The following is a 13,501-nucleotide window of genomic DNA, read 5'->3' on the forward strand; positions in this document are numbered from 1 at the left end:
TGAAGCCTAAAAGGGACAGTCTACTCCAGAAATGTTATTGCTTAAAAAGATAGATAATCCCTTTATTACTCATTCCCCAGGTTTGAATAACCAACATGGTTATATTAATTAATATACTTTTTAAATCTGTGATTACCTTGTATCTAAGTGTCTGCAGACTGCACACTTATATCAGTTCTTTTAACAGACTTGCATTTTAGCCTATCAGACTCATAGGTAACTCCACAGGAGTGAGCGCATTGTTACATGAACTAGCACTGTCTAGCTGTAAAAAAAAAAAAAAAAAAAACTATCAAAATGCAGTGAGATAAAAGGCGGCATTCAAGGGCTTAGAAATTAGCACATGAGCCTACCTAGGTTTAGCGGTCAACAAAGAATACCAAGAGAATTAAGAAAATTTGATGATAAAAGTAAACTGGAAAGTTGTTTAAAATTACATGCCCTATCTGAATCATGAAAGTTTCATTTTGACTAGACTGTCCCTTTAAAATGTCTGTGCAACCTAATACCTTGCTCAACTGATAAATTGTGTAGTAAAAAAACAGAATTTATGTTTACCTGATAAATTACTTTCTCCAACGGTGTGTCCGGTCCACGGCGTCATCCTTACTTGTGGGATATTCTCTTCCCCAACAGGAAATGGCAAAGAGCCCAGCAAAGCTGGTCACATGATCCCTCCTAGGCTCCGCCTACCCCAGTCATTCGACCGACGTTAAGGAGGAATATTTGCATAGGAGAAACCATATGGTACCGTGGTGACTGTAGTTAAAGAAAATAAATTATCAGACCTGATTAAAAAAACCAGGGCGGGCCGTGGACCGGACACACCGTTGGAGAAAGTAATTTATCAGGTAAACATAAATTCTGTTTTCTCCAACATAGGTGTGTCCGGTCCACGGCGTCATCCTTACTTGTGGGAACCAATACCAAAGCTTTAGGACACGGATGAAGGGAGGGAGCAAATCAGGTCACCTAAATGGAAGGCACCACGGCTTGCAAAACCTTTCTCCCAAAAATAGCCTCAGAAGAAGCAAAAGTATCAAACTTGTAAAATTTGGTAAAAGTGTGCAGTGAAGACCAAGTCGCTGCCCTACATATCTGATCAACAGAAGCCTTGTTCTTGAAGGCCCATGTGGAAGCCACAGCCCTAGTGGAATGAGCTGTGATTCTTTCGGGAGGCTGCCGTCCGGCAGTCTCGTAAGCCAATCTGATGATGCTTTTAATCCAAAAAGAGAGAGAGGTAGAAGTTGCTTTTTGACCTCTCCTTTTACCGGAATAAACAACAAACAAGGAAGATGTTTGTCTAAAATCCTTTGTAGCATCTAAATAGAATTTTAGAGCGCGAACAACATCCAAATTGTGCAACAAACGTTCCTTCTTTGAAACTGGTTTCGGACACAGAGAAGGTACGATAATCTCCTGGTTAATGTTTTTGTTAGAAACAACTTTTGGAAGAAAACCAGGTTTAGTACGTAAAACCACCTTATCTGCATGGAACACCAGATAAGGAGGAGAACACTGCAGAGCAGATAATTCTGAAACTCTTCTAGCAGAAGAAATTGCAACCAAAAACAAAACTTTCCAAGATAATAACTTAATATCAACGGAATGTAAGGGTTCAAACGGAACCCCCTGAAGAACTGAAAGAACTAAATTGAGACTCCAAGGAGGAGTCAAAGGTTTGTAAACAGGCTTAATTCTAACCAGAGCCTGAACAAAGGCTTGAACATCTGGCACAGCGGCCAGCTTTTTGTGAAGTAACACAGACAAGGCAGAAATCTGTCCCTTCAGGGAACTTGCAGATAATCCTTTTTCCAATCCTTCTTGAAGGAAGGATAGAATCCTAGGAATCTTAACCTTGTCCCAAGGGAATCCTTTAGATTCACACCAACAGATATATTTTTTCCAAATTTTGTGGTAAATCTTTCTAGTTACAGGCTTTCTGGCCTGAACAAGAGTATCGATAACAGAATCTGAGAACCCTCGCTTCGATAAGATCAAGCGTTCAATCTCCAAGCAGTCAGCTGGAGTGAAACCAGATTCGGATGTTCGAACGGACCCTGAACAAGAAGGTCTCGTCTCAAAGGTAGCTTCCAAGGTGGAGCCGATGACATATTCACCAGATCTGCATACCAAGTCCTGCGTGGCCACGCAGGAGCTATCAAGATCACCGACGCCCTCTCCTGATTGATCCTGGCTACCAGCCTGGGGATGAGAGGAAACGGCGGGAACACATAAGCTAGTTTGAAGGTCCAAGGTGCTACTAGTGCATCCACTAGAGCCGCCTTGGGATCCCTGGATCTGGACCCGTAGCAAGGAACTTTGAAGTTCTGACGAGAGGCCATCAGATCCATGTCTGGAATGCCCCACAGCTGAGTGACTTGGGCAAAGATTTCCAGATGGAGTTCCCACTCCCCCGGATGCAATGTCTGACGACTCAGAAAATCCGCTTCCCAATTTTCCACTCCTGGGATGTGGATAGCAGACAGGTGGCAGGAGTGAGACTCCGCCCATAGAATGATTTTGGTCACTTCTTCCATCGCCAGGGAACTCCTTGTTCCCCCCTGATGGTTGATGTACGCAACAGTTGTCATGTTGTCTGATTGAAACCGTATGAACTTGGCCCTCGCTAGCTGAGGCCAAGCCTTGAGAGCATTGAATATCGCTCTCAGTTCCAGAATATTTATCGGCAGAAGAGATTCTTCCCGAGACCAAAGACCCTGAGCTTTCAGGGATCCCCAGACCGCGCCCCAGCCCATCAGACTGGCGTCGGTCGTGACAATGACCCACTCTGGTCTGCGGAATGTCATCCCTCGTGACAGGTTGTCCAGGGACAGCCACCAACGGAGTGAGTCTCTGGTCCTCTGATTTACTTGTATCTTTGGAGACAAGTCTGTATAGTCCCCATTCCACTGACTGAGCATGCACAGTTGTAATGGTCTTAGATGAATGCGCGCAAAAGGAACTATGTCCATTGCCGCTACCATCAACCCGATCACTTCCATGCACTGAGCTATGGAAGGAAGAGGAACGGAATGAAGTATCCGACAAGAGTCTAGAAGTTTTGTTTTTCTGGCCTCTGTCAGAAAAATCCTCATTTCTAAGGAGTCTATTATTGTTCCCAAGAAGGGAACCCTTGTTGACGGAGATAGAGAACTCTTTTCCACGTTCACTTTCCATCCGTGAGATCTGAGAAAGGCCAGGACAATGTCCGTGTGAGCCTTTGCTTGAGGAAGGGACGACGCTTGAATCAGAATGTCGTCCAAGTAAGGTACTACAGCAATGCCCCTTGGTCTTAGCACAGCTAGAAGGGACCCTAGTACCTTTGTGAAAATCCTTGGAGCAGTGGCTAATCCGAAAGGAAGCGCCACGAACTGGTAATGTTTGTCCAGGAATGCGAACCTCAGGAACCGATGATGTTCCTTGTGGATAGGAATATGTAGATACGCATCCTTTAAATCCACCGTGGTCATGAATTGACCTTCCTGGATGGAAGGAAGAATAGTTCGAATGGTTTCCATCTTGAACGATGGAACCTTGAGAAACTTGTTTAAGATCTTGAGATCTAAGATTGGTCTGAACGTTCCCTCTTTTTTGGGAACTATAAACAGATTGGAGTAGAACCCCATCCCTTGTTCTCTTAATGGAACAGGATGAATCACTCCCATTTTTAACAGGTCTTCTACACAATGTAAGAATGCCTGTCTTTTTATGTGGTCTGAAGACAACTGAGACCTGTGGAACCTCCCCCTTGGGGGAAGTCCCTTGAATTCCAGAAGATAACCTTGGGAGACTATTTCTAGCGCCCAAGGATCCAGAACATCTCTTGCCCAAGCCTGAGCGAAGAGAGAGAGTCTGCCCCCCACCAGATCCGGTCCCGGATCGGGGGCCAACATTTCATGCTGTCTTGGTAGCAGTGGCAGGTTTCTTGGCCTGCTTTCCCTTGTTCCAGCCTTGCATTGGTCTCCAGGCTGGCTTGGCTTGAGAAGTATTACCCTCTTGCTTAGAGGACGTAGCACTTTGGCCTGGTCCGTTTCTACGAAAGGGACGAAAATTAGGTTTATTTTTTGCCTTGAAAGGCCGATCCTGAGGAAGGGCGTGGCCCTTACCCCCAGTGATATCAGAGATAATCTCTTTCAAGTCAGGGCCAAACAGCGTTTTCCCCTTGAAAGGAATGTTAAGTAGCTTGTTCTTGGAAGACGCATCAGCCGACCAAGATTTCAACCAAAGCGCTCTGCGCGCCACAATAGCAAACCCAGAATTCTTAGCCGCTAACCTAGCCAATTGCAAAGTGGCGTCTAGGGTGAAAGAATTAGCCAATTTGAGAGCATTGATTCTGTCCATAATCTCCTCAAAAGGAGGAGAATCACTATCGACCGCCTTTATCAGCTCATCGAACCAGAAACATGCGGCTGTAGCGACAGGGACAATGCATGAAATTGGTTGTAGAAGGTAACCCTGCTGAACAAACATCTTTTTAAGCAAACCTTCTAATTTTTTATCCATAGGATCTTTGAAAGCACAACTATCCTCTATGGGTATAGTGGTGCGTTTGTTTAAAGTGGAAACCGCTCCCTCGACCTTGGGGACTGTCTGCCATAAGTCCTTTCTGGGGTCGACCATAGGAAACAATTTTTTAAATATGGGGGGAGGGACGAAAGGAATACCGGGCCTTTCCCATTCTTTATTAACAATGTCCGCCACCCGCTTGGGTATAGGAAAAGCTTCTGGGAGCCCCGGCACCTCTAGGAACTTGTCCATTTTACATAGTTTCTCTGGGATGACCAACTTGTCACAATCATCCAGAGTGGATAATACCTCCTTAAGCAGAATGCGGAGATGTTCCAACTTAAATTTAAATGCAATCACATCAGGTTCAGCTTGTTGAGAAATGTTCCCTGAATCAGTAATTTCTCCCTCAGACAAAACCTCCCTGGCCCCATCAGACTGTGTTAGGGGCCCTTCAGAAATATCATTATCAGCGTCGTCATGCTCTTCAGTATCTAAAACAGAGCAGTCGCGCTTACGCTGATAAGTGTTCATTTTGGCTAAAATGTTTTTGACAGAATTATCCATTACAGCCGTTAATTGTTGCATAGTAAGGAGTATTGGCGCGCTAGATGTACTAGGGGCCTCCTGAGTGGGCAAGACTCGTGTAGACGAAGGAGGGAATGATGCAGTACCATGCTTACTCCCCTCACTTGAGGAATCATCTTGGGCATCATTGTCATTGTCACATAAATCACATTTATTTAAATGAATAGGAATTCTGGCTTCCCCACATTCAGAACACAGTCTATCTGGTAGTTCAGACATGTTAAACAGGCATAAACTTGATAACAAAGTACAAAAAACGTTTTAAAATAAAACCGTTACTGTCACTTTAAATTTTAAACTGAACACACTTTATTACTGCAATTGCGAAAAAACATGAAGGAATTGTTCAAAATTCACCAAATTTTCACCACAGTGTCTTAAAGCCTTAAAAGTATTGCACACCAAATTTGGAAGCTTTAACCCTTAAAATAACGGAACCGGAGCCGTTTTGAACTTTAACCCCTTTACCGTCCCTGGTATCTGCTTTGCTGAGACCCAACCAAGCCCCAAGGGGAATACGATACCAAATGACGCCTTCAGAAAGTCTTTTCTAAGTAACAGAGCTCCTCTCACATGCGACTGCATGCCATGCCTCTCAAAAACAAGTGCGCAACACCGGCGCGAAAATGAGGCTCTGCCTATGCTTTGGGAAAGCCCCTAAAGAATAAGGTGTCTAAAACAGTGCCTGCCGATATTATTATATCAAAATACCCAGATAAAATGATTCCTCAAGGCTAAATATGTGTAAATAATGAATCGATTTAGCCCAGAAAAAGTCTACAGTCTTAATAAGCCCTATTTTGAAGCCCTTATTTACGATCGTAATAAACATGGCTTACCGGATCCCATAGGGAAAATGACAGCTTCCAGCATTACATCGTCTTGTTAGAATGTGTCATACCTCAAGCAGCAAGAGACTGCTCACTGTTCCCCCAACTGAAGTTAATTGCTCTCAACAGTCCTGTGTGGAACAGCCATGGATTTTAGTGACGGTTGCTAAAATCATTTTCCTCATACAAACAGAAATCTTCATCTCTTTTCTGTTTCTGAGTAAATAGTACATACCAGCACTATTTCAAAATAACAAACTCTTGATTGAATAATAAAAAACTACAGTTAAACACTAAAAAACTCTAAGCCATCTCCGTGGAGATGTTGCCTGTACAACGGCAAAGAGAATGACTGGGGTAGGCGGAGCCTAGGAGGGATCATGTGACCAGCTTTGCTGGGCTCTTTGCCATTTCCTGTTGGGGAAGAGAATATCCCACAAGTAAGGATGACGCCGTGGACCGGACACACCTATGTTGGAGAAAGCTTCTTTCCCTTTGCTGATCTCTATTCTCTCTGAGCTAAAGTGGTACTAAACTAGCTCATTTGTAGGGACAAGTCAACCCCATATTGTATAAGTGTGCTTAGATTGCTATATGTTATAATCCATTTTTTCTTTTACATTCAATACAACTGTACTCAGTAGATAATACTAGGCAAATGAGTATCTCAGACATTCTCTTATATAGGGTTGTCACCTCAGCCATGGTTTTCTGGACACTTATGATTTACACATGCTGCAGGGAGAAACGTGTATTGTGTTTCTGGACAGCACTATTTATATATACTATTCATATTCCTCCCTGCACACCCTGCACCATGTGTAATTTATAAGTGTCCAGGAAAACATGGCTGATGTGGCAACCCTACTCTTATTGTAAAGGGCCTATAGCATGTCTTCCCAAGGACAAACTGAGCAAACAATGGCCTCTTGTACAATAAACATACAGAAATCATCAGCAATTTACTTCCAATGTCTAAAAGGAAAAACCTGTGCATTGGTCATGCTTGGAAATGTAATGCTTGGCATTTTGAGTCTTGATCATGCAAATATACAGCAGCTGATTTCTCATGTGCACTATACAAAGTTACCACAGTGAGTATGTCCAATGAAATGTTCACTTGTTGGACATTAAAAAGCAAAAAGCTTATCTTAGTAGGCCCAGGAGCAGCAATGCACTACTGGTGACTACACACATATCACTGGCTCACCTAGATACAACTAGTGCAGTGTTTGCCAACTCCAGTCCTCAGGACCCTTAACAGGCCAATATTCATTATATCTGAATTAGAGAACAGGTGAAATAATCGTTTGAAGGGTGAGAGCAGGTTAGTATACATGGTTACTGATCAGCTGATTATTTCAGCTGATTATTGATTATTTCACCTGTGCTCTAGTTGGGATATAAAGAATATCTGGACTGTTCAGGGTCCTGAGGACTGGGTTTGGGAAACACTGCACTAGTGCATAGCTGCTCTGGAGCAGACTTTAACTATGCATTTAACCCATTTGTACTATTGCTTGAATGTAATACACTAGAACATTTTCTTTTCATCAAAGTAGACCAAGTGAACAAAGTACATTTTATAACAGAAGTCAACTGCAAAGTCTCTTAAAACTGCATGAAATGCTAATTATGAATTTCGAGTCCCTTTTAAATTGTGTGGGATTACCCAGTGAAGTAAACTGTCTTTCTGTATTTTCATGGAATAAAACATTTTTAATTGTTATATAATACATTAAACAGTTAAGCTGACATTAGGCCACTCATTCTGATAGAGATTATCCCCTTAAGTATAATATGCTGGCAAATTGTTCTGGAAAGACACCACACACAGGAATAACAACACACCTATACAGACAGACACATTGCTAGAAGCGGCGTCCGTTGTAAAACCTCCTCATAGGGTGTGTCGGAAGGCAGACTTACAGCAGCATGCAGATTTTTAACTCTTAATTCAGGCAAATACAAGAACAAAATATGTGAATGATAGATCAGCTAGCACTTGGGCATTAATATTCAGGCTAGTAAACTGCTCAGGTATATGTGTATAAGAACTATATATTTATTATACTATGCTTACAAAAGAATTCTGCATTATGTATGGCACGTTTCTCTCATACGCATAATACTGTAAAATAACTACAATGAAAGTGTTAAAACACAACAGAAAAACTAAGTTTAGAAAAAGAACTCAATAGGGGGCTGGATAGTGCCAGGTCTGTTTTTGATTTATGGGTGGGCAATTTTATTATCACAATGGCCCATCTATGACAGGATTTACACTGTCCGCTCTCTGAACAAAGGTTAGACATACAATGCCTTGTAAAGCTCCTGTGTTTAGCGATGTCACTACTCATGTACATGGGCAGTTTACAAAGATACAATTATCTGGTGAGACAAGTGTGCATAAGACAGGCAGTGAGTGGCAGGCTGCTTAATCATATAACCAAGCAAGGAGGCATCCTTAGGCAGCTGCCTATATTACCTAATGAGACATCTGTCCCTGAATCAACTGATTCTACTGGTGTTTTAATCAATCAAACCATGCTAATTTGTCTCTTATGGTTCTTTGCTGTTCGGATCAGAAGACAGTGACATTTTTTGAAGGCTGCACTTACAAGGTTCTTTTGATGTATTAACTTTGTCTTTTCTTCTCTGCTTTTACATGACAACAACTACATTTGCAGACACAACATATCCTGTGTGTAGTATTTATGGATAGGAAATATTTCTTTGTTGCATCTTTTTAAAAGACATTACTAGAGAACAAATAAACCTACTTGGGTTTTTACGATCATGGATGTTTGTCTGTGTCAAGTAGTTAGGGTTGCCACCTCAGCCATGTTTTCCTGGACACTTATGAGTTACACATGCTGCAGGGTGTGCAGGGAGGCACATGCATTGTGTTTCTGGACAGCACTATTTATATTCCTCCCTGCACACCCTGCAGCATGTGTAACTTATAAGTGTTCTGTATTTTAAAGGGACGGGTGGCAACTCTATACTGAATGCTTCACCTACATCCACCAACTTGTTTTTGTCCAGGACCAGCAATGCAACAGGCAAGACATACGCTAGTGCAATCATTGCTACCGTTTTCATATACAGACACGTTTATTAAATGTGTCAGTTGCTATAAAATACAGGGTTTGCACCATACTAAAAATAACATCTAAAAAATGCAAAATGGTCAGATTTCTAGAACTCTATTTTTAAATGCCCCAAAAAAAGGCAACTCTTACATGTTGTAGTGTAGTATGGGAGATTATGTCCATTCAAATGCATTACTATTACTTTATACTTTCACTTCATAAAACATCTATTGGATTCACACAAATATCTAACCTGCCCTGTTTAAAGGGACAGTCTACTCCAGAATCGTTATTGTTTAAAAAGGGATAATCTTTTAACCATTCCTCAGTTTTGCATAACCAACACGGTTATATTAATAGACTTTTTACCTCTGTGATTACCTTGTATATAAACGTCTGCTGACTGCCCCCTTATTTCAGTTCTTTAGACAGACTTGCATTAGCCAATCAGTGCTGACTCCTTTAAGTACAGTAATAAGTGCATTATTTTATCAATTAAATAATCGTATTTCTGTACTCCATGATTTAGCTTGTAAAACGTCTTCACAGAATCTGTCTGGTTCCTAAGCCACAATACACAAGATGTGAAGTTTCAATATGAAATTAGCCTGTAAAATGCAATATGCTCAGAGATTCAATAAATAAAAATCATATTTATTTATCCCCTAACAAAGACAAGTCTGCAATCCCTATCACAAGTGCGAGGATTACAGTTGTCACATTGTGTCTAGCCAGTGCCAGTTCTAGTGGGGTACTATCAACAAAAACACTAGGGTTGCCACCTCAGCCATGTTTTCCTGGACACTTATAAATTACACATGCTGCAGGGTGGAACATGTTTTCTGGACACTTATGAGTTACACATGCTGCAGGGTGTGCAGGGAGGAACATGTTTTCTGGACACTTATGAGTTACACATGCTGCAGGGTGTGCAGGGAGGAACATGTTTTCTGGACACTTATGAGTTACACATGCTGCAGGGTGTGCAGGGAGGAACATGTTTTCTGGACACTTATGAGTTACACATGCTGCAGGGTGTGCAGGGAGGAACATGTTTTGTGTTTCTGGACCGCTCTATTCATATTCCTCCCTGCACACCCTGCAGCATGTGTTACATATAAGTGTTCTGTATTTAAAGGGACGGGTGGCAACCCTACCCAACACTGCAGCACCCCAAAAACCAAAAGGTGTCAGCGCCCCTGACTTTGACTGTGCAGAGCAAGGGGAAACATAAAAGTAGAGGAAAAGTATTTTTTTTTAAATAAATTAATTAATAGATGGTAGAAGATAAGGTCCCAACAAGTACCCCCAGCACATTTAATATGTAGCTTTTTGCACATTACACCCCCCAATGTAACAGCCTAGAAGCTCTTGTGTGTATATTGAAGTTCACAAGTTAGCAACTCCTTAGAGACCCTACAAAGCCTGAAAGGATATACAAGATTTGATTAAATTATTTAAAACATTTTAAAATGCTCTAATAATCCCCAGCGTGAGCTCTTTAATAGAGGTGGCTACAACTTCACAAATCAATGAACAAATCAGGAGGGGATTTTTTTTCCATATGAAGGGGAGGCTCAGTATGATCATATACTAAAAGCCCTCTGGCTCCAGCACATTATACAGATGACATCATTCATATTGGATTTCAGTGTATTGAACCTGCAGTTATCCAGCTACAGAAGGCAGTGACTGCAGTGCTTTCCATGAATACAACACCCATTCAATGAAATAACAACCGTTCCAATATAAACCCTTTAGTTTATTTATTATGCATTGTTTACTACTGAACTGTGTGACTAAATATGCTCATAAAAGGAAAGAAAAAAAGCAAAAGATGACAGTAATTCAGACGAAGAGGATTATTGTTAAGCTCTCTGCTTTCTTCTGAAACAAGCAAAAAGATAAAAAAGCAAAGTGAGCTGCACTAAATATCCAGCTAAACAGCACATTGCACTGAGCTATGTGCATAAACTAAATGCTCAAACACTAATTTCACAGACACAAGGAATCCAAAAAAAATGTAGTAAAGTCTCAATCAAAGGTTTTCAAAAATAATGACTAACTATTACTGCCCCTCCAAGCTTGGGCAGTAAACATGAGAATCTTCCCTGGAATGAAGCTTGTTGCTAAATCTAGTCCGTCCACATGTTTCTCTGTGAAGAGGATAGACCAGTTCAGAGTCAATTTTTGTCCAAAGAGAGCTTAAAGGAACATTGCATGGTATTTTCTCCTTATTATAATGTCAGTGACTTCAAACACCTGCAGCATAGTATTAGAGGGCCATAAAACTGCTCTGAAGTGTTGCTTGCAAAAGGGTTAAACACATATATAGTCTGCTCTAGAGGAGCAGTGCGCTACTTGAACCTAGCGGAACAAATATGGTGAGCCAATCACAAGAGGCTGTATGTATGTAGCCACCAATCACCAGGTAGCGTAGGATACAAAGAGCATGAAGTAAATAAAAAAAAAAGAAAAATGTAAAAAAGTATTGCAAATGAACTATTTTGAACATTTCAGTACCTAAGTATTGTTTATATACCAATGATTTTATATCATTCATTAAAGGGATTTTAAACAGTACGAGATCGTTTTGGCAGCAAATCATGGTAAACTTAGGAATACCAGACATACGAGGACTTAACCATATAGCTTTCACACCAATATTAAAAGGGACATGACTATTAAAAAACCTCTCTGCTTCATCTAAAAGAAAATGTTTTAAAACCTAATACGGGTTTTTTGTTTGTGAAAAATAGATGTTCTTGGGCAAAATAAAAAACTCTTCCTGTGGGAGTTGTACCAATAAAACCGTGAACTGTTGAGTTCCAAACTCAGCTGTACCCAATCATAAACTACCTGGTAGTTTTACTTTTACCTTTTTCATGGAAAAAAAAAGTTTTAATTTTTTAACTGCTGCACTTTCGTATAAATGATCAAGGGTGGAACTACTATTGGTGCAGTAGGTGCAGTGGCACCAGGGCCCAAGAGCTGGAGGGGGCCCAAAAAAGCCAGCCTATACATAGGCATATGCAGAATGTGTAAAATCCTAATGCAGGGGAGCCTTTTATTAGTGCAGGTTGTAGCTCTATCTATCTATCCTGAAAATCATTATGCAAAGCAGAATGTATTTCATTACTTTTCTTTTTACTAAGTTACCTTTGAGGGGCCCCAAAAAAAAATCTTGCACCAGGGCCCTCTGCGTAGGTCCACTACTTTAAATGATAGAAAGTTGGATTACTGTGTTCCTATTGTTAATTTAAAGATAAACGCACTAAGGTAAAGCATTACATATTATGCTAGTGATATTGTTACTAACACAGCATAATCACACTGTAGAAAACATAATAATGTTGTAACAGAAGTGATGAAATTAGTTACTTTTGTATTTGCATCCCCTACATTATTGCTGTGCAACTGTAGCCAGATACTGTGTACAGTAATACCCCAAGGTTGTTCTACAAAGCCGGTCATGTGATCTAGTGAAAGGTGATTATAGTTTAGCAAAGTATTTCAGATGTCAGTAATCCTCCTCTCTGTACACACATGTACTGTATGTGAGCAGTTCTCTGGTAAATACAGCACTCAAGCTCAGCATTTTTCACGGCTCACCAGTAGACACTGCACAAATAAACATCTTAATACAACAAGTAATATACTTTACTATATAATTTGCTATCTACGTCTCCCCTCCAGATAGCATCCAACACAGGTCTACACTCGTCTGCTCATTCTTTGGGACAAAACCATAGCAAATGTTTTCCCTTTCACTTACATGGATGCATTATTCTAACGTGCTTAAATATGAACCCCTTGTTATGATCAAAACAAGTGAAAGCACAGATTTAAATGTATAGCTTTATGATCCAGGTGATAATACAGATACAGATGCTAGAATTTGCACAAATCCAATATGTAAATGTGAAAGTGTTTGAGCAGTAGTTCTGTTAGCCTGTGAGCACAGCTGTACTTTGGCTTCTGGTTAAATACAGCAGGGTTTTGTGAATGAAGACCTAGTGAATAGAAGGCACATTTTGTTTGCACTGCATAGAGGGTGAACTAAGCTTCTTTTCTGTATCTCTTGAGACTTATTAATAGATGCTAATATAAATGACCTGTCACTATAAAAGTATCAGCTTCACATCACTTTGGAGATATTGTTATGCACAAAAGATTTGTATGTAATGTATTCAACCTGCAATCCTTTTACTAAACACTGAATATCAGTATTACTTTTATATAAACAACAAAGTCACAGATAAGTTATTCTAGGGTGAGAGATATAGGATATGCCTATAAGTGTTATATTTGCACATATATTACAATACAAGACATGGTTGCAGATTATATAGAATAAAAAGACTTTACTATAAACAATAAATTAACCACAAACCAAACAGCTCAGAAATATTTCAACCCCAAGACATATTTCCTAATAAGTATTTGATGGCACTTAATTTGACTTCCTTTATAAACAAC

General features: G+C 40.5%; 1 protein-coding gene across 4 annotated transcripts in view; it reads right to left on the reverse strand.

The window, feature by feature from the left end:
- MAP7D2 (MAP7 domain containing 2) overlaps window positions 1–13,501 on the reverse strand; it is a 492,885-nt gene that overhangs the window by 310,222 nt on the left and 169,162 nt on the right. The gene's annotated exons all lie outside the window — the stretch shown is intronic.

The sequence above is a fragment of the Bombina bombina genome, chromosome 3, assembly GCF_027579735.1.
Source record: "Bombina bombina isolate aBomBom1 chromosome 3, aBomBom1.pri, whole genome shotgun sequence".
In the NCBI taxonomy this organism is placed as follows: Eukaryota; Metazoa; Chordata; class Amphibia; order Anura; family Bombinatoridae; genus Bombina; species Bombina bombina.